Raw genomic sequence first — 20,211 nt, 5'->3', positions numbered from 1 at the left:
CCCTGCATCTCTGGAAAACATGTCAGATGGGTTTTTCAATAACATCCTGGGGAAGAGTACTTTTTTGTTGGGTGTGTTTATGATCTTCATGAAAACAGTGCAGACTACAAATAGCAATCTAAACTTCCATTAAAATGAAGTAAATTAAGCACATTATCCGCGACTTTTATTGTAATTAAATCATCTGTTCACCACAAACAGTATTGCTGGAATCAGCTATCAAATACATACATAGTACATACTTCTTATTCACGTATCAGCTTTTCCTTATAATATTTGTAACGCCTTTCCTTCTTATGTACTGAATATCGTAGTAATTTGATTGAGCACAATTTAATCGTTCAATGACTGTTACCTGGAACGTTGGCTACTGCAGTTATGATGTCCGAATGAAATGGAGACCATTTTCCTCGGCAGCTGTGCATAACGTATTCATTGCTGCGTGCTGTACATGTAAACCATAGCCTGGATCTTTCTGTTATTTTCCACTAGTCAAAGGCCATGTGGTAATGTTTTAAAATTGCGGCGAGTGAAGTGACTTGTGTTGGCGTGACAATAGTTTTAATGTCGTCTACGCTCGAAAATTACGGCAATAATTTGTATTTCTTGTACTCACAATACAGCGAGAATCTGGAAAGTTAGCTAGAAGACATTTCTTCTTTAGTCTGAGAAATTAAATGGTAATCGAAGTTCGAATATGCTAAATGAAACACTTAATGGTAATATAAGCTGCAGTCAAATGAAAAGGATACGGATAGAAAAGAAGTGTGAGGCAAGACGATCAGTGCCTTCATGGAAACATGTTGTCTGTTGCCTACGGAACCATGATTGTGTCCAGGCGTGTTCCTCGTTATCCGAAGAAAGTCGACAGCCAAGAACTTCTTTCTTCAGGGTTTCAAAAATATGGATATCGTGTGGGGAGAGATCCATACTTTATGGAGGATGTGTAAGGTCTTCCCATGGAAACTTCAGCAGCGTACTTGAAACAACCTTCGCAACATATAGGCTGCATTATCCTGCAACAGAGTGATTCCATTCATCATTTCTGGGTGTTCGGTATTGATGGCGCGCTTCACTTAAGCCTATCTGTACGTGGACACTTTGCAAAAAACTGAAGCGCCCAAGGTCGTTGGTGGACGGCATCATTCGTGTGCAGGATAATGCTCGCCTACATCTTGCCAAGGTTGTTTCGAGTACGCTACAGTAGTTTCGCTGAGAAGACCTAACATAACCTCCATACAGTTGCAATCTCTCCCCGTGCGATTTCCATATTTTTGGAGCCTTGAAGAAAGATATTCACGGCCGTCGATTTGCGTGGAACATGGGAGTGCAGGCCTGGATACAATCATGGGTCCGTAGGCAACCACAAACGTTTTTCCACGAGGACATTGACAGTTTTGTATCACAGTGGTATAAGTGTATTAACAGTTGTGGCGATTACATTTGAAATAGTAAACGGCTTATTTACCTTATTTACTTTTTTCAAAATGGTTCAAATGGCTCTGAGCACTATGGGACTTAACATCCTACGTCATCAGTCCCCTAGTGTCAGTGTCGTCCTAACTGCCGTCTGCTTCACGTCTTCTGTGCAGCGAGCTACCTTAATTTAAGTATTAACTGTATTTTTCTTACTTTTCACTTCTTCTTCCGTGTGTTTTTGCTTTTAGGAAGCTTTAATTGTCGAGTGCTATTAATAGTGTTCCATAGATTTCGTATTTGTTTTGAATACAGTCAGAGAGAGTCCCTTCAGTCAGCCATAGTGCCAGTAGTGCTAGTGTTTGTTTTGAATACAGTCCACAGACAGGTAGTGCTATTTTCATTGTTCATTGTTTTCTACAAGTAGTGGCTAGCAATCACAGTTTAGTCAATAATCAGCCGCCTTTAGTGAATTAGCAGTCTAGTTAAAAGTTGATTAAGTCTCTTCAGTAAATTGATTCCGTAGGATGGATAGGATGTGTGACTGCTGTGTACGGACGCAGGAGGATCTGGCCACTCTTCGCGAACAGCTGAGCGTGTTGATGGCCGCGGTCAGCCGTCTTCAGGCTGCTGCCTCGGAGTGTAACGGCAGTGGGGAGTCTGGTGCGTCGCAAGGTACAACCCAGGTGTTACATGCTTCACCCACTGTCCCTGCTGTCGAGACATCTTCGCTGGTACCGGGCGCGGTTGGGCCACCCTCTCCCCAAGGGGAGTGGCGGGTTCAGCGGCGTTCGCGGCGCACGAGGCGGAGGGTAAATGTGGAGGCTGTTCGCGTGGCATCGCCCGCTCTGCCTGTGAGTGGACATGTGGCTGCTCCTTCAGCAAGGTCCGAGCAGGCACACGGGGGGAGGGGTTTATTAGTTATTGGGAGCTCCAACGTTAGGCTGGTGATGGAGCCCCTTAGGGAAATAGCGGAAAGGTCGGAAAAGAAGGCCAGTGTTCACTCTGTCTGCTTGCCGGGGGCTCTCATCCGAGATGTGGAGGAGGCCGTACCGGCGGCGATAGAGAGCACTGGGTGCACCCGACTGCAAATTGTTGCTCATGTCGACACCAATGACTCCTGCCGTTTGGATTCAGGCTTAAACCAGAGGCTCAGACGATTCTGCGGAGATCTGGGGTGCAAATTTCTCGCCCTCCGCTATCGGGTAGAGAAATGTAGGGTCCCCCTGAATAGGTCAGGCGTGCACTACACGCCGGAAGCGGCTACAAGGGTAGCGGAGTACGTGTGGAGTGCACATGGGGGTTTTTTAGGTTAGAGAATTCCCTCCCTAGGCCCGACAAGACGCCTCCTGAGACGCGGCAAGGTAGGAATAGGCAAAATGCAACAGGGAATAACAATATTAATGCGCTAATAGTAAACTGCAGGAGCGTCATTAGAAAGGTCCCAGAACTGGTCTCATGAATAAACGGTCCCAACGCCCATATAGTACTAGGGACAGAAAGTTGGCTGAAACCAGACGTAAACAGTAATGAAATCCTAAACTCAGATTGGAATGTATACCGCAGAGATAGGCTGGACAGTGAAGGGGGAGGCGTGTTCATAGCGATAATAAGTGCAATAGTATCGAAGGAAATTGACGGAGATCCGAAATGTGAAATGATTAGAGTGAAGGTTACGGTTAAAGCAGGCTCAGACATGGTAGCTGGATGTCTCTATAGGCCCCCGGGCTCAGCAGCTGTTGTGGCTGAGCACCTGAAGGATAATTTGGAAAATATTTCGAGTAGATTTCCCCACCATGTTATAGTTCTGGGTGGAGATTTTAATTTGCCGGATATAGACTGGGAGACTCAAACGTTCATAACGGGTGGCAGGCACAAAGAATCCAGTGAAATATTTTTAAGTGCTTTATCTGAAAACTACCTTGAGCAGTTAAACAGAAAACCGACTCGTGGCGATAACATATTAGACCTCCTGGTGACAAACAGACTCGAACTATTTGAAACAGTTTACGCAGAACAGGGAATCAGCGATCATAAAGCTGTTACTGCATCGATGACTTCAGCCGTAAATATAAATATTAAAAAAGGTTGGAAGATTTTTCTATTTAGCAAAATTGATAAAAAGGAGATTACAGAGTACCTGACGGCTCAACACAAAAGTTGTGTCTCAAGTACAGATAGTGTTGAGGATCAGTGGACAAAGTTGAAAACCATCGTACAATATGCGTTAGATGAGTATGTGCCAAGCAAGATCGTAAGAGATGGAAAAGAGCCACCGTGGTACAACAACCGAGTTAGAAAACTGCTGCTGAAGCAAAGGGAACTTCACAGCAAATATAAACATAGCCAAAGCCTTGCAGACAAACAAAAATTACGCGAAGCGAAATGTAATGTGAGGAGGGCTATGCGAGTGTCGTTCAATGAATTCGAAAGTAAAGTTCTATGTACTGACTTGGCAGAAAATCGTAAGAAATTTTGGTTTTATGTCAAAGCGGTATGTGGATCAAAACAAAATCTCCAGACACTCAGTGACCAAAATGGTACTGAAACAGAGGATGACAGACTAAAGGCCGAAATGCTAAATGTCTTCTTCCAAAGCTGTTTCACAGAGGAAGACTGCACTGTAGTTCCTTCTCTAGATTGTCGTACTGATGACAAAATGGTAGATATCGAAATAGACGACAGAGGGATCGAGAAACAATTAAAATCGCTCAAAAGAGAAAAGGCCGCTGGACCTGATGGGATACCAGTTCGATTTTACACAGATTACGCGAAAGAACTTGCCCCCATTCTTGCAGCGGTGTACCGTAGGACTCTAGAAAAGCGTAGCGTTCCAAAGGATTGGGAAAGGGCACAGGTCATCCCCGTTTTCAAGAAGGGACGTCGAACAGATGTGCAGAACTATAGACCTATATCTCTAACATCGATCAGTTGTAGAATTTTGGAACATGTATTATGTTCGAGTATAATGACTTTTCTGAAGACAAGAAATCTACTCTGTAGGAATCAGCATGGGTTTCGAAAAAGACGATCGTGTGAAACCCAGCTCGCGCTATTCGTCCACGAGACTCAGAGGGCCATAGACACGGGTTCCCAGGTAGATGCCGTGTTCCTTGACATCCGCAAGGCGTTCGATACAGTTCCCCACAGTCGTTTAATGAACAACGTAAGAGCATATGGACTATCAGACCAATTGTGTGATTTGATTGAAGAGTTCCTACATAACAGAACGCACCATGTCATTCTCAATGGAGAGAAGTCTTCCGAAGTAAGAGTGATTTCAGGTGTGCCGCAGGGGAGTGTCGTAGGACCGTTGTTATTCACAATATACATAAATGACCTTGTGAATGACATCGGAAGTTCACTGAGCCTTTTTTACGGATGATGCTGTGGTATATCGAGAGGTTGTAACAACGGAAAATTGTACTGAAATGCAGGAGGATCTGCAGCGAATTGACGCATGGTGCAGGGAATGGCAATTGAATCTCAATGTAGACAAGTGTAATGTGCTGCGAATAAACAGAAAGAATGATCCCTTATCATTTAGCTACAATATAGCAGATCAGCAACTGGAAGCAGTTAATTCCATAAATTATCTGGGAGTACGCATTAGGAGTGATTTGAAATGGAATGATAATATAAAGTCGATCGTCGGTAAAGCAGATGCCAGACTGAGATTCATTGGAAGAATTCTAAGGAAATGCAATCGGAAAACAAAGGAAGTAAGTTACAGTACGCTTGTTCGCCCACTGTTTGAATACTGCTCAGCAGTGTGGGATCCGTACCAGATAGGGTTGATAGAAGAGATAGATAAGATCCAACGGAGAGCAGCGCGCTTCGTTACAGGATCAGTTAGTAATCGCGAAAGCGTTACGGAGATGATAGATAAACTCCAGTGGAAGACTCTGCAGGAGAGACGCTCAGTATCTCGGTACGGGTTTTTGTTAAAGTTTCGAGAACATACCTTCACCGAAGAGTTAAGCAGTATATTTCTCCTACGTATATCTCGCGAAGAGACCATGAGGATAAAATCAGAGAGATTAGAGCCCACACAGAGGCATACCGACAATCCTTCTTTCCACGAACAATACGAGACTGGAATAGAAGGGAGAAACGATAGAGGTACTCAGAGTACCCTCCGCCACACACCGTCAGGTGGCTTGCGGAGTATGGACCTAACTAACCTAAGGACATCACACACATCCATACCAGAGGCAGGATTCGAACCTGCGACCGTAGCTGTCGCGCGGTTCCGGTGGTGGCGGTGGTTAGTGTTTAACGTCCCGTCGACATCGAGGTCATTAGAGATGGAGCGCAAGCTCGGGTTAGGGAAGCATTAATAAGGAAATCGGCCGTGCCTTTTCAAAGGAACCATCCCGGCATTTGCCTGAAACGATTTAGGAAAATCACGGAAAACCTAAATCAGGATTCCTGGAGATGGGATTGAACCGTCGTCCTCCCGAATGCGAGTCCAGTGTGCGCGGTTCCGGACTGAAGCGCCTAGAACCGCTCGGCCACAGCGGCCGTCTTACATTTTTCCATTTGTCTCTTTTGTCTTTGACTGTCCCTTATAACTATAAAAAGTAATTGTGTGGGGTAATTTGTGTGACCGTAACACTTGAGTGTCACTTATTGGCCCATTACAAGATTCGATACACTCTGACTTCATTGACTTGCAGATCGCAACGGTGGGATGAGCAAGCGCGTGTCATTAAGGAGCTGGAGCCGCCGCCTGGCCCGCTGCCACCACTGTAAACGCCTGGACGCTTCTCTCGCTCCTGTTGATGGACCGTACGTTGTAGCAAGTGGCAGAGATCTCAGTGATATTACAATTACTTAGCGATTTTTTGGCCCAACAGTTCTGTTACGTAATTGTGAACGGTCGCGGAACACACCTATAGACACCTTAAAAGAATTTGCAGTCTCATATATCCTACATACATATCGTAACTGATAAGTTATTGGGCTTCAAAATGGCAAGATTCTGAACATTTCTGAGGTATCTGTGACTTGGATAAATCGGGCGATTCCTCTTCATAGCACGGGACGTATTTTGGTTGATGTGTATGACATGTTACTATTATTTTGGTGTACGAGATTAAGGTGAAAAATGATCGGTCGGTCATCGCTAACGGCAATTTATCCAGTGTTACTAAAAGATTATGCGGAGTCTATTTCATCCTTTTCAGCAGTTACTTGATAAGTGCTTGAATTTAAACGTTGTCATACTTTTCCTAAAAGTAGTACACGCGAATGACGTCCAAAAACTGCAACCACTGATAAAGTGCAAAATGCAGTATTTCAAGATCTGCGACGGAAGCTGTTTCTGATGCCATAGGTATTCGGGAGAATAATAACGTCGAATTCGCGCCGTTCAATAGTCGGATGCAAGTCTTTGAATTGCACGCTTAATCGGCGACTCGCCAGTTATCGAACTGGGCAAGAGGACCCACTGTTTAACTTGGAATCCGAACTACTCGATGATCCTGGCGACTCTTAACATCTTTGAGAGGTGAAGGCTGGACTAAAGGTGTACTGAAAAATTCCGTGGCCCACCCATCCATTTATAGGGACAACCATTGTGCAGCTCGGCATTTTTCACAATAACGTTGCCAGAGGTGAAATAAGTAATTGGTGACTGTTAAAAATTCTTCGAGAGACCGGGATCACACCCCAAAAATTTCATTGCACTCTGTGACACGTCGTTACTGAGCCACCGGCTCAGTAACGTAGCAAACGGCAAAACGATAACTGGACCAAGTGGGTGGAATACGCAAGAAGAAGCGTGGATTGATAAGGAAATAAAATTCGTACAGTATGTCCTAGGAGGAATAGGCAGTATTCAAGGAAATGACAGCAATGCTCATTCGAAGCAAAAAGTGTAGTAAATATGGAATCTAAAATCCATACCTTAAGAGCTATGAGCACTTCTTCGGTAGAATAGATGTTTTCCACAGTAGCGAAGATGAAGAAGTGCTCATAGCTCTTAAGGTATGCATTTTAGAGCCCATGTTCACTAGACTTTTTTGTTTCGAATGATCGCTTCTGTCATATACCTGAATATTAACCATTCCTTAAGGACGCCCTGTCTGCCTTAAGCGAAATGTAACTGACGAGTAAATTATTTAGGCAATGAGAAAACTGAGGAATGTAAAGTACTATTTGTTGGATATCCACTCTGTTCATCAGATACGGCGCCATCCCGCGAAAATTTGTGGCCCGGTGAAATGGCGGATAGTCATCCATAAAAATTCCATCGTTGTTTGTGAACGTCCAGAAGTGACTGCAAATGGTCTCCAACTAGCCGAACAGAACCATTTCCAATCAATGATCTGTTCAGTTGGACAAGAGGACCAAGTGCATTCCATCTAAACACAGCCCACATCATTATGGAGCCACTGGCAGCTTGCACAGTGCATGGTGACAACTTGGATCCATGGTATCGTGGTGCTTGCGTCACATTGACACCCTACCATCAGCTCCTACCAACTGAAATCGAGACTCATCTGACCAGGCCACGGTTTTCCAGTCGCCTAGGCTCCAATCGATATGGTTACAAGCACAGGGGACGCGCAGCAGGCGATGTCATGCTGTTAGCAAAGGCGCCCGCGTCGGTTATCTGCTGCCATGGCCCATTAACACCATATTTCGCTGCACTGTCGCAACGAATGCGTTCATCGTACGTCTCACTTTGGTTTCTGGGGTAATTTTACGCAGTATTGCTTGTCTGTTAGCACTGGCAAATCTATGTTAACGCCGGTGCTCCCGGTCGTTAATTGAAGGCCATCGGCCATTGCGGTTACCGTGGTGCAAGGTAATGGTTGAAATTTCGTATTCTCGGCACGCTCTTGACACTGCGTATCTCGGGATATTGCATTCCCTAAAGGTTTCCAAAATTAAACGACCCATGCTTCTAGCTCCAACTGCCATTCCACGTTTAGAGTCTCTTAATTCCCGTTTTGCGACCATAATCACGTCGTAAACCCTTTCAAATGAATCACCTGAATACAAGTTACAGCTACGCCAATGCACTGCCCTTTTATACCGCTTGTACACGATACTACCGTCATCTGTAAACGACTTTTATCACCTCAGTGTATAAATGATGTGCGCGTTATTATGATTGAGGTAGCAGCGAACACGAAGAATATCCTGCCAAGTGTTCCACTCTAACATATTTACTCGTCGCGGAAGACATAAAATTCCATATAAGTATTCAGAATCCTCCTGGTAAGTGAGCTATATTTCGAAGTGACGCATTTCTTCCTCATACACATACTTCGTCCAGGGTCGGTAACTTAAGTGATGGCACGATTACACATAGCGTTAATTTATTGTCGGGCCACTAAACAGAGTTTAGTGAATGACGTCGGACAATTGAATATCATTGTCATGTAACTTAAAGGACTGTAGCAGCACGCGCAAGGAAAATCTCAGGTGCCACGAATGTTGTGTGATGCATATTTAATTATCCTTCGGAGCGACATCTTGTGTCAATGATTGGAACTTGAAAGCACCACGCCGCCCCGTCAACCCTGAATTAGTCTGTGTTACTGAAAACCGTATACCCGCGCGGAGTGGCCGCGCGGTGTTAGGCGCCGTGTCACTGACTGCGCCGCCCCTCCCGCCGGAGGGTCGAGTCCTCCCTCGTGCATGGGTGTGAGTGTTGTGCTTAGTTTATGTAGTGTGTAAGTCTAGGGACCGATCACCTAAACTGTTTGGTCCCTTAGGAATTCACACACATTTGAACACCGTATAGAAATCCTTACGATAGTTCTTGAGATTAGCCTTCACATATAGACAGAAAAACGCGGCGGTGGACTATAATTTATAACACATACAGAAGAAGAAGATATGTCTAAGCGTACAAAATCGGGTAATAAGATTTTCGTGTGGCTTAATGGCGAAGTGAAAGTCTTTTAGGCCGGCCTTTGTGACCGATCGGTTCTAGGCGCTCAACAGAAAGCCAACACTAGACTAAACTTCTGAAACAACTTGGGGATTTTACCCCTTCACTGTCTTCCACACCTACAAGAACTTTATATGATTTATCCTGTGCTATGCAAAGGTTGCACAGATATCTTCCCTACCTAAGTTCTATAAGTCTCTCCAGATCCGCTTTTCGCATCCGTTTACCTTCTCCAACAAGGATCTTTCAGTAGCACACCAAATTCCCACCTCTCCTCACTCACACTGAACTCCTCCAAACAACTTACACTGTCTGCAAACTCTACTCCAATATTTCTATAGTTTAGCTTCTACTTTCCAATTCTAGTATGCTGCCACACCTCTACCGTCACATCCCACTACCCATCCTACTAACTTTAAATCCACCCCACCCATTCTACCTCATCAGAGCTCCATCTCCTTCCCCTCCTCGCATTTTTCTACCCATTACTCCATTATAGAAAAAGAATAGATTCTGATCATCGTTCGTTGCTCTCTTAAGGTGTGGCGACATGTACTTGCCAGCTGTTCGTGCCACATTTCGCCTCGTCTCTGACTGACCGGCTCTTAGCTCCCATCACTGCCACTAAATGCCTCTCCAAGCGCCAGTTACAATGGTAAAGTAAAAAATAAATTATACAGTAAACAAAACAGAAATAAAACAAAAGTATTTACTCACACTACACACTCTAATTATAAATTATACTGAGAGAAATCGTGGCGGGGGACTTTAATTTATATATGTATAGAGAAGAGACAGAGAAGAGATAGAAAAAAGAAGATAGAATAAGATTGTCTATCTTATTAGTGGAAGCGAAAGTAACTATATAAGAGAAGTGAAATAAAGTGTAACGATTTTAATGTTGTACTTTTATTGTAATCCCATTTGCTGTAGTTGTGCACTAATTATTAAGCTACTCTACTTTAATTCTTAATATATTTACTGAGCATCCGTTATGTTTGTAAATGGCTGAGAACATGTCACAGTGAAAGAATTGACAGGTTGCTAGCTTATCATGACAAACTTCAGCACCAACATTTAATATTATATTTAATTTATTATATTATATTTAATATTATTACAACACCGTACAATAATACATCTGAAAGAGACCTTTAATGACGTTACAGAATTTTGTTTCATTGCCAGTAAGTTGAAATCTTCTCCGTAGTGAGAGCGTGAAACTCATAAAAACATCCGTTTCCACTCCTTTAAGGAACAAGATTTTGTAATTTAATGTTTTGTTCCTGTTCTGCAGTAGGTTATATTCTCACTGATTTTAGAAACGGAAATGGCTCAATAATCGGATAAAAGGATTTAACAGTGGCATATTGTAATGCATCTATAACACAGACGTAAGTTACAGATGCATAACATATCACAGAAAAGAATAGTACGTCCAAAAATTCTTTATTTGGAAATATCATTTCATTGGGTTTTGTTGTTTCAGAAATAGAAGTGGGTGAAACCTCGCAATGAATGTTTGTATAGAGATTGCTTTCTGTCTTGAATTTTCTGATGAAATGTTTAACATTTTCTCCCTATACTTAGGAAATATCTGTGAAGGACACCGATACTTGTGAATTTGCATTGATGGGTTCTCTGCAGATGGGATGCTACCTTTTCGTGTGGCTCATGATGCTATTTCTTACGTTATTATGTTTCATCAAGATTTAACTGCATTTTACAAAACATTAATTTGTGACATGACGTGCACGAATCTAAGGATTTTGAAAACTTTTATTAGTAAATTGAATAATTAATACAATTTTATCACTTTTCCATTTACAAAATAGTCTAACATTGCTAGTCATCCATAATTTTATGTGGTTTTGAACGTCTTTTCTCATCAGGAACTTTATTTTCAAATAGTAATGGAAAATTATTCAGACCTACATTAAATGCCACTGTTGTGGAACTTGTGCTCCACAATATCAGTATATTGTAGGAATGATATCACCATTCTCCAACCATAACTGATGTTTATTTGATTTGATTCTTTCGCTTTTAGTTTCGATCGCAGATGCTGAAGATGCATTACGTGTACTAAACTACCGCAGTACATAGTTACACCTGTGACATCGTCATATGTGATAACAGGACGTCATATGTGATAACAGGCTGTACATTTATGAGTACAACAGTCAGGCTATGTGATCAATAAAAGGAAGGGGGGCTGGAAACGGAACATGCAGTGCAGTCCTACCAAAGATGTCACTTCTGAGCGAGACAAACAAGATGGAGCTCCCCGCTGGCTGCGCAGCTTGTAAACACATGCAGGCAAACAGGACCCTAGCGCCGTCAGTCGAAGCCGTGCACCTCGCAGTGCCGGCCATCAAGTAAGGAAAGTACGGCAGCGCTAAGTAAAAAATACAAACAGTTCCTCTCATGTGTGAAACATGGCATTTGTTTTTTATTTGAAAGTGATCAAATATGTTGTATCAATTATGCTACAAGAAGCACCTTCCTCTTTAGTGCTGGATCGTAAATTTGGGACCTTACTGCATATTTATTCTTTTCATCACAAAAAAAGATGTTTCCAAATAAGAGTGTACATATTCAAACAAAATAGTGATTCTGTGATACCTGCACTATGGTAAAATTGAATTTAACAAATCAACCGCCTTTATTTGTATCTCCAAAAGTGAAACTAAAAACGGAGTGCTAAGAAATCGTAATATTCTTTGCTACACAGGTTTAGAAATCTTGTCCTGGAACTCTGCTGACTCTGCAGAATGTTTTGCTGATAATCGACGAAAGTTGTCGCTAGAGGTAACTGAAGTGATGAAAGAAATTAAAAACTGTTTACATTTCAGTTGTAACAGGATTCACAGCCTCCATAAATAGTCTGAATGCTAACATTCTGTCACTGGGGCTGCCATTGGATGGATTACAGTGAAAGGACTGCGCTTAGAATCAGACGAAACGCTTAGTACGCTAATCGCATGTCAACACTGGAAGATGACTGTACTCGCTTATCTACACTCCTGGAAATGGAAAAAAGAACACATTGACACCGGTGTGTCAGACCCACCATACTTGCTCCGGACACTGCGAGAGGGCTGTACGAGCAATGATCACACGCACGGCACAGCGGACACACCAGGAACCACGGTGTTGGCCGTCGAATGGCGCTAGCTGCGCAGCATTTGTGCACCGCCGCCGTCAGTGTCAGCCAGTTTGCCGTGGCATAAGGAGCTCCATCGTAGTCTTTAACACTGGTAGCATGCCGCGACAGCGTGGACGTGAACCGTATGTGCACTTGACGGACTTTGAGCGAGGGCGTATAGTGGGCATGCGGGAGGCCGGGTGGACGTACCGCCGAATTGCTCAACACGTGGGGCGTGAGGTCTCCACAGTACATCGATGTTGTCGCCAGTGGTCGGCGGAAGGTGCACGTGCCCGTCGACCTGGGACCGGACCGCAGCGACGCACGGATGCACGCCAAGACCGTAGGATCCTACGCAGTGCCGTAGGGGACCGCACCGCCACTTCCCAGCAAATTAGGGACACTGTTGCTCCTGGGGTATCGGCGAGGACCATTCGCAACCGTCTCCATGAAGCTGGACTGTGCTACGGTCCCGCACACCGTTAGGCCGTCTTCCGCTCACGCCCCAACATCGTGCAGCCCGCCTCCAGTGGTGTCGCGACAGGCGTGAATGGAGGGACGAATGGAGACGTGTCGTCTTCAGCGATGAGAGTCGCTTCTGCCTTGGTGCCAATGATGGTCGTATGCGTGTTTGGCGCCGTGCAGGTGAGCGCCACAATCAGGACTGCATACGACCGAGGCACACAGGCCCAACACCCGGCATCATGGTGTGGGGAGCGATCTCCTACACTGGCCGTACACATCTGGTGATCGTCGAGGTGACACTGAATAGTGCACAGTACATCCAAACCGTTATCAAACCCATCGTTCTACCATTCCTAGACCGGCAAGGGAACTTGCTGTTCCAACAGGACAATGCACGTCCGCATGTATCCCGTGCCACCCAATGTGCTCTAGAAGGTGTAAGTCAACAACCCTGGCCAGCAAGATCTCCGGATCTGTCCCCCATTGAGCATGTTTGGGACTGGATGAAGCGTCTTCTCACGTGGTCTGCACGTCCAACACGAACGCTGGTCCAACTGAGGCGCCAGGTGGAAATGGCATGGCAAGCCGTTCCACAGGACTACATCCAGCATCTCTACGATCGTCTCCATGGGAGAATAGCAGCCTGCATTGCTGCGAAAGGTGGATATACACTGTACTAGTGCCGACATTGTGCATGCTCTGTTGCCTGTGTCTATGTGCCTTTGGTTCTGTCAGTGTGATCATGTGATGTATCTGACCCCAGGAATGTGTCAATAAAGTTTCCCCTTCCTGGGACCATTAATTCACGGTGTTCTTATTTCAATTTCCAGGAGTGTACATAAAAAGGGCCGCGTTCTTCAGAATCGCAAAGAAAACGCCAATTACTTTGGTTCTTTCAAGACACGGTAGCGCTAAACATTAACGTACGTGAGCATGTGTGACTTTCACGAATTGCGAAGTGTCAGTGCAATACGATCTGCTTGGCGGACGGTGTTTGCTGCGAGCGCTCGCCAAGCCACGCGAGGCAGTCGCAGCGTACAGAGAGCGCCGCATAGGGGAAGTACTCGTCAGATGGTGAGTGCCTCGAACGAGACAAGCGCACATTGCCCCGTGCGTCGAGTCACTCTGGGAAGTACGAGTATTCGTTGTTTCAGGAGCTAGCTGTACGGAGTCTACATCGACTCGTCACTAGTAACTGAAGTAGACGCTTTTGTATTTCGTCGTATGGCAGTATGTTAAGAGAGAAAAAGAATTAGAAGAATAAGTTAGTGTTCCAAAGCTTTGATATACTTTATTTAAGCAGTTTGCAGATGATGCCATTAACGAATTGCTCTTTTTATTATCAGTAACGTCGCATTTATGACGTATCGTAAGCTCAATTTCGAAGAATCGCAAACGACGTATCAATTTTCATGGTTCGATGTGTGCGAATTCCAAAGGGACCAAACTTCTGAGGTTATCGGTCCCTAGATTTACACACTATTTAAAGTAACTTATGCTAAGAACAACACACACGCCCATGCCCGAGGGAGGAATTGAATCACCGGCGGGAGGATCCGCGCAATCCGTGACATTGCGCCACTAACCGCGCTGCCACTCCGTCTGGCAATGGATCGGTGAAGATGGATTTCATATAACGGGCTTATTTTAGTATCAATCAAAATTTTTTATTTAGTGTCGTTAGTCCAGTCTATCTCCAAAGAAAAACTGAAACGACCAACGGTCTGAGTGATCGTGAATGATAACAATGATCATTGCCTTAGAAGCATAATAGGGCCATTTATCTTTCTCGGTAGATATGCAGGCGATTTATCAGACATGATGAGCAGCACTCTCAGAATATCCACTGACGACACTGTTTCCTACAGGACTGTTAGTACTTTGATCCCTGAGTATTTAACATGCAGGACATTCTGTCGCCATCTTTCGAGCAAGTAGGTGTGAGAAGGTGTGGCGTGTACCAGATGCTGAACGTCAATGCGGAACAGATTTTGGAAAAAAATATAAATATAAATATAAAGACAAACCATGACAAAAAATAGGATTCCATTTAATCCAAGTATTACAATCATCATCGGTCTTCAGTTTCCGTATGACCTACGTGTAAAGAATATATATGTCGAAAATATGGGTCTTTTTGTAAAAAATTCGGTCCTTTCGATACCACACAAATCATCGCCCTTAGTGAAATTATGAAATTGCTGCTCTTTCTTAATTTAGACGATTAATTTGGTCAGAATTATTTAATTTTTAATCTTTTTGCAAATTATTTGGATTAAGTAATCACACGGAGGGATGTAGACAGAATTTATTTTCTCGATCCATATCTGGGGCTCCCTCCACCACGAATTGTACAATGGCTTCTGAAAGTGTAAAAAACGTATACACAATCCTAGAATGTTTAGAGAAGATGAAAAGAAACACTTTTTAATGCAACAAAAATGTCACCGCTGCATGGCTTTTACGCTTTGTGCCCATTAAGCTATTGACACCAGTGATGATCAGAGATGGTGTTTAACCTCCCGTTTGATGAATATTGTTTAAGAGATGTTGCTGAAACTGTCGTCCGTTTGCACAAATATCACCTGCTTGCTAACGATTGTCTAACGCCCTTAATACAACCAGGCGTTCAATAATAATGGCTGTGGCTTTAGCCAAACGAATGGTTCAAATGGCTCTGAGCACTATGGGACTTAACATCTGAGGTCATCAGTCCCCTAGAACTGAGAACTACTTAAACCTAACTAACCTAAGAACATCACACACATCCATTCCCGAGGCAGGATTCGAACCTGCGACCGTAGCGGACGCGCGGTCCAGACTGAAGCGCCTAGAACGGCTCGGCCACACCGGCCGGCCTTTAGCCAAACACGCAGCCAGTTGTTTCGGAGTGTCTGTGTTTCGCACATCAAACGCTTCATCTCCCTCACAAAAAGAAATCCACAGGATTGAAATCTGGAGAACCTGGTGGCCATGGTACTGGCCAACCCGTCCCAATCCAGCAATTGGAAATTTGTCGTTTCCTATGGGAACAAACAGCTCAGGTCATCGGTCCCTAGGCTTACAAACTAATTAACCTAACTTACGCTAAGGACAGCACACACACACACACACACACACACACACACACACACACACACACACACACACACACACACACACATCCCCGAGGGAGGACTCGAACCTCGCCGGCCGCGGTGGTCTCGCGGTTCTAGGCGTGCAGTCCGGAACCGTGCGACTGCTACGGTCGCAGGTTCGAATCTTGCCTCGGGCATGGATGTGTGTGATGTCCTTAGGTTAGTTAGGTTTAAGTAGTTCTAAGTTCTAGGGGACTGATGACCACAGCAGTTGAGTCCCATATTGCTCAGAGCCATTTGAACCATTTTGACTCGAACCTCCGACGGGGGCAGCTGCGCGAATCGGACAAGGCGCCCAAGGCCGCGCAGCTAGCTTTTGGGGAAAACATTATCTAAACGTTTCCTGGCATCAACAGGAAAGTGTGGTGGGGCTCCGTCATGTTGGAATTATAATCATACTACTTCATGGAGAAACATACGGTTATTCCCTCCACCGAGCGTGTTAGGCAGAATACGCGACCCAATCAAATTGTCGACAAGTATACCAGCCCACACATTTATGGTAAACCTCTGTTGACGGTGGATCACCCGTGTTGTCTTAGCGTTTTCTAGCTCCTAGACGTGTCTGTTATGACTTCTGAATATTCTTTCCTTTGCAAAGGCAGTCTTCTCAGCAAACAAACCACATGTCTGATAGTCATAGACTTAAAATTTGATGTAAGGACCACTGACAGAAATTCAAGCACTGGGAAAGTCATTAATTGGTAGGTCTTGTATCTTCCGGTACTTTAGTGCATGCATGTCCGTCTTGTGCATAATGTTTCACACATTAGCGTTCGAGGTATTTAGTTCCTTGGCTGTGGATCGTGTTTTGGGATTGTCCTCGATTTGCTGTAACACAGCTTCCTCAAACTGAACAGTTCACACAATGCGAGTTCTATTAGTTTCCCATCGGTCTAGTTGAAGGGATTCTGCTCCATGAAGACGGCCATCGAATCTTTGAAATGTGACATTATTTGGTGACCTCCGCCCTGAAGAGCCAAAGAAAAGTGTTACACTTACGTAACATCGTATAGGGCCCCCGCGAGCACGCAGAAGTGCCGCAACATGACATGGCATGGACTCGACTGATGCCTGAAGTAGTGCTGGAGGGAATTGACACCATTAATCCTGCAGATCTGTGCATAAATCCGTAAGAGTACGAGGGGGTGGAGATCTCTTCCGAACAGCTTGTTGCAAGGCATCCCCGATATTCTCAATCATCTTCATGTCCGGAGAGTTTGAGGGTCAGCGGAAGTGTTTAAATTAAGAAGAGTGTTCCTGTTGCCATTCTGTAGCAATTCCGGACGTGCGGGGTGTCGCATTGTCCAGCTGGAATTGCTCAATCTACCGGAATGCACAATGGACACGAATAGATGCAGGTGATCGGACATGATGCTGTCAGAGCCGTACCTAGATGTATCAAGGGCCCCACATCACTCCAACTGCACACGCCCCATACCATTACAGAGCCTCCACCAGCTGGAATAGTCCCATGCTGACATGCAAGATCCATGGATTCATGACGTTGTCTCCATACCCGTACACTTCCATGCACTCGATATAATTTGTGTCGTGCAGTCATCAAGATGTCGCGAATGGGTCGTGGATGTGTGTAGAAATGCATAAGATTGCATAAGATGAACATGTAGGAAAGCAACCTAAGGTCAGCCAGGAGAGGTTGCGGTTTTACGGCAAGGAACGCTGGAGCTACATGACCAGCTGCGGCAGAATGTTCTGGAAGGACCACAGGACACGGGAGACGCTCCTGATCGCGGGCGATTGCATCAGACGAGCCAATATAAGCAGGGCCGCTGGTGCTGCTAGGCAGATTCCTTCGATAATTGCCTCAGACGCTGGACCTGAGTTACTCTGCCCTCGGGACTGGACTTAAGTTTCTCATGGCACTTAGCTGCACAGGGTACATGCAGGATTGCCCAACTTACATTCAATGTGTTGGTGTCTCTTAGGGTTCGACAGTGGTCTTATCCTATCTCGTGTTTCATCTCAGTTATTTCATCACAAGTGTACGTCCTTTATCCCACGGAGTTCCCTTATGTGCAAAGAATTTCCAGCTTGTTTTCCAGCACCAGGACTTCAAGTTGGACGAGCTACCTCATTACCGGATTCGCTCGCAGGAAACCACAGACGCGACAAAGGCTACATGAGTGGGCCTTCGACTCCTAAAGCTCATACCGATGATGTTTCGTTGAATGGTTCGCACACTGACACTTTTTGATGGCCCAGCAGTGAAATCGGCAGCAATTTGGTGAAGGGTTGCACTTCTGTCACGCTGAACGATTCTCTCCAGTCGTCGTTGGTCCCGTTCTTCCACGATCTTTTTCCGGTCGCAGCAATGTCGGGGACTTTTGTACCGGATTCCTGATATTCAGCATACACTCGTCAAATGGTCATACGGGAAAATCCCCACTTCATCGTTACCTCGGAGGTGCTGTGTCCCATCGCTCGTGCGCCGACTGTAACACCACGTTCAAATTCACTTAAATCTTGATAAACTGCCATTGTAGCTGCAGTAGCCGAGCTAACAACTATGCCAAACAGTTTTGTATTATATAGGCGTTGCTAACCGCAGAGCCGTATTCTGCCTGTTTACATAACTCTGTATTTGAGTACGCATGCCTACATCAGATTCTTTGGCGCTTCAGTGTAGTTTGCATACATCTACATCTACATCTACATAACTACTCTGCAATTCACATTTAAGCGCTTGGCAGAGGGTTCATCGAACCACAATCATACTATCTCTCTACTATTCCACTCCCGAACAGCGAGCGGGAAAAGCGAACACCTAAACCTTTCTGTTCGAGCTCTGATTTCTCTTATTTTATTTTGATGATCATTCCTACCTAAGTAGGTTGGGCTCAACAAAATATTTTCGCATTCGGAAGAGAAAGTTGGTGACTGAAATTTCGTAAAAAGGTCTCACCGCGACGAAAAACGTCTATGCTGTAATGACTTCCATCCCAACTCGTGTATCATATCTGCCACACTCTCTCCCCTATAACGCGATAATACAAAACGAGCTGCCCTTTTTTGCACCCTTTCGATGTCCTCCGTCAATCCCACCTGGTAAGGATCCCACACCGCGCAGCAATATTCTAACAGAGGACGAACGAGTGTAGTGTAAGCTGTCTCTTTAGTGGACTTGTTGCATCTTCTAAGTTTCCTGCCAATGAAACGCAACCTTTGGCTCGCCTTACTGCTTGACCTTCACACCGTGCTTCCTCATAAATGAAATTCGTGTCACCTATCTCGGTTAGGCTGTAATTAGCCATCAACAACCTGAAAAAATAGGTAGAAACTTCCATGTAAACAGTACGTAGCAAACAATAATAACGTATGTAAATACATAAAACTGCAACCAGTCACTTTTTTAATAATTATGTATTATTCCATGAATCGGTTTTGAAACATTTTCGGGTTCATCTTCAGGTAGTTTCTAGACGTTACATCATTATCTCCAGCATAATGCTGGGTGCTGGCCTGCGACAGTATGGGTGGCTTTTTTCCGTTAGTGTCCATCTGCCTGCTTCCATTTTGATTGCTAATTGGTATATCACTTCACACAATTTTTCCAATCTATATTAATTTACACTGTGACAGTGAAGCTGTGCCAGCATCCAGCTGACAAAATTTCGCTGCCACAATGTAAATTAGTATAGACTGGAAAAATTGTGTGAAGTGATATACCAGCTAGCAATCAAAATGGAAGTAGGCAGATGGACACTAAAGGAAAAAAGCCACCCATACCATCGCAAGCCAACACCCAGTATTATGTTAGAAGTAATGATGTAACGTCCAGAAACCATCTGAAGATGAACTTGAAAATGTTTGAAAACCGAGTCATGGTATAATAAATAATTATTCAAAAAGTGACTGGTTGCAGTTTTATGTATTTAACAGTCACGGGTTCTAAAATATCCGTAATGGATAAGCTTAATAATAACGTAATTGTTCATCCATGGACGTGTACACTGTTATCAGTAATGGAAATTTATCCTTCCTTGCAGTCAGCTGTAACTGTGCTGCAAATCAAGTTTCAGTGTCAACGTGTTACATACAAAGCAGTCAAAATAAGTATGGTCATTGGCTCGAGGGAAGATCAGCGTCAAACAGTTCAATATTGCCGAACGGGG

The 20,211-nt window shown here is 44.4% G+C and overlaps 1 protein-coding gene across 1 annotated transcript in view; it reads left to right on the top strand.

Annotated features, from left to right (window-relative positions):
- Positions 1 to 20,211, top strand: part of LOC126297448 (potassium voltage-gated channel subfamily H member 6) — a 2,320,485-nt gene that overhangs the window by 472,253 nt on the left and 1,828,021 nt on the right. The gene's annotated exons all lie outside the window — the stretch shown is intronic.

The sequence above is a fragment of the Schistocerca gregaria genome, chromosome X (genome assembly GCF_023897955.1).
Source record: "Schistocerca gregaria isolate iqSchGreg1 chromosome X, iqSchGreg1.2, whole genome shotgun sequence".
In the NCBI taxonomy this organism is placed as follows: domain Eukaryota; kingdom Metazoa; phylum Arthropoda; class Insecta; order Orthoptera; family Acrididae; genus Schistocerca; species Schistocerca gregaria.
Note: the sequence above shows the minus strand (reverse complement) of the source record. Positions and strands in the feature narration are given on the sequence as shown.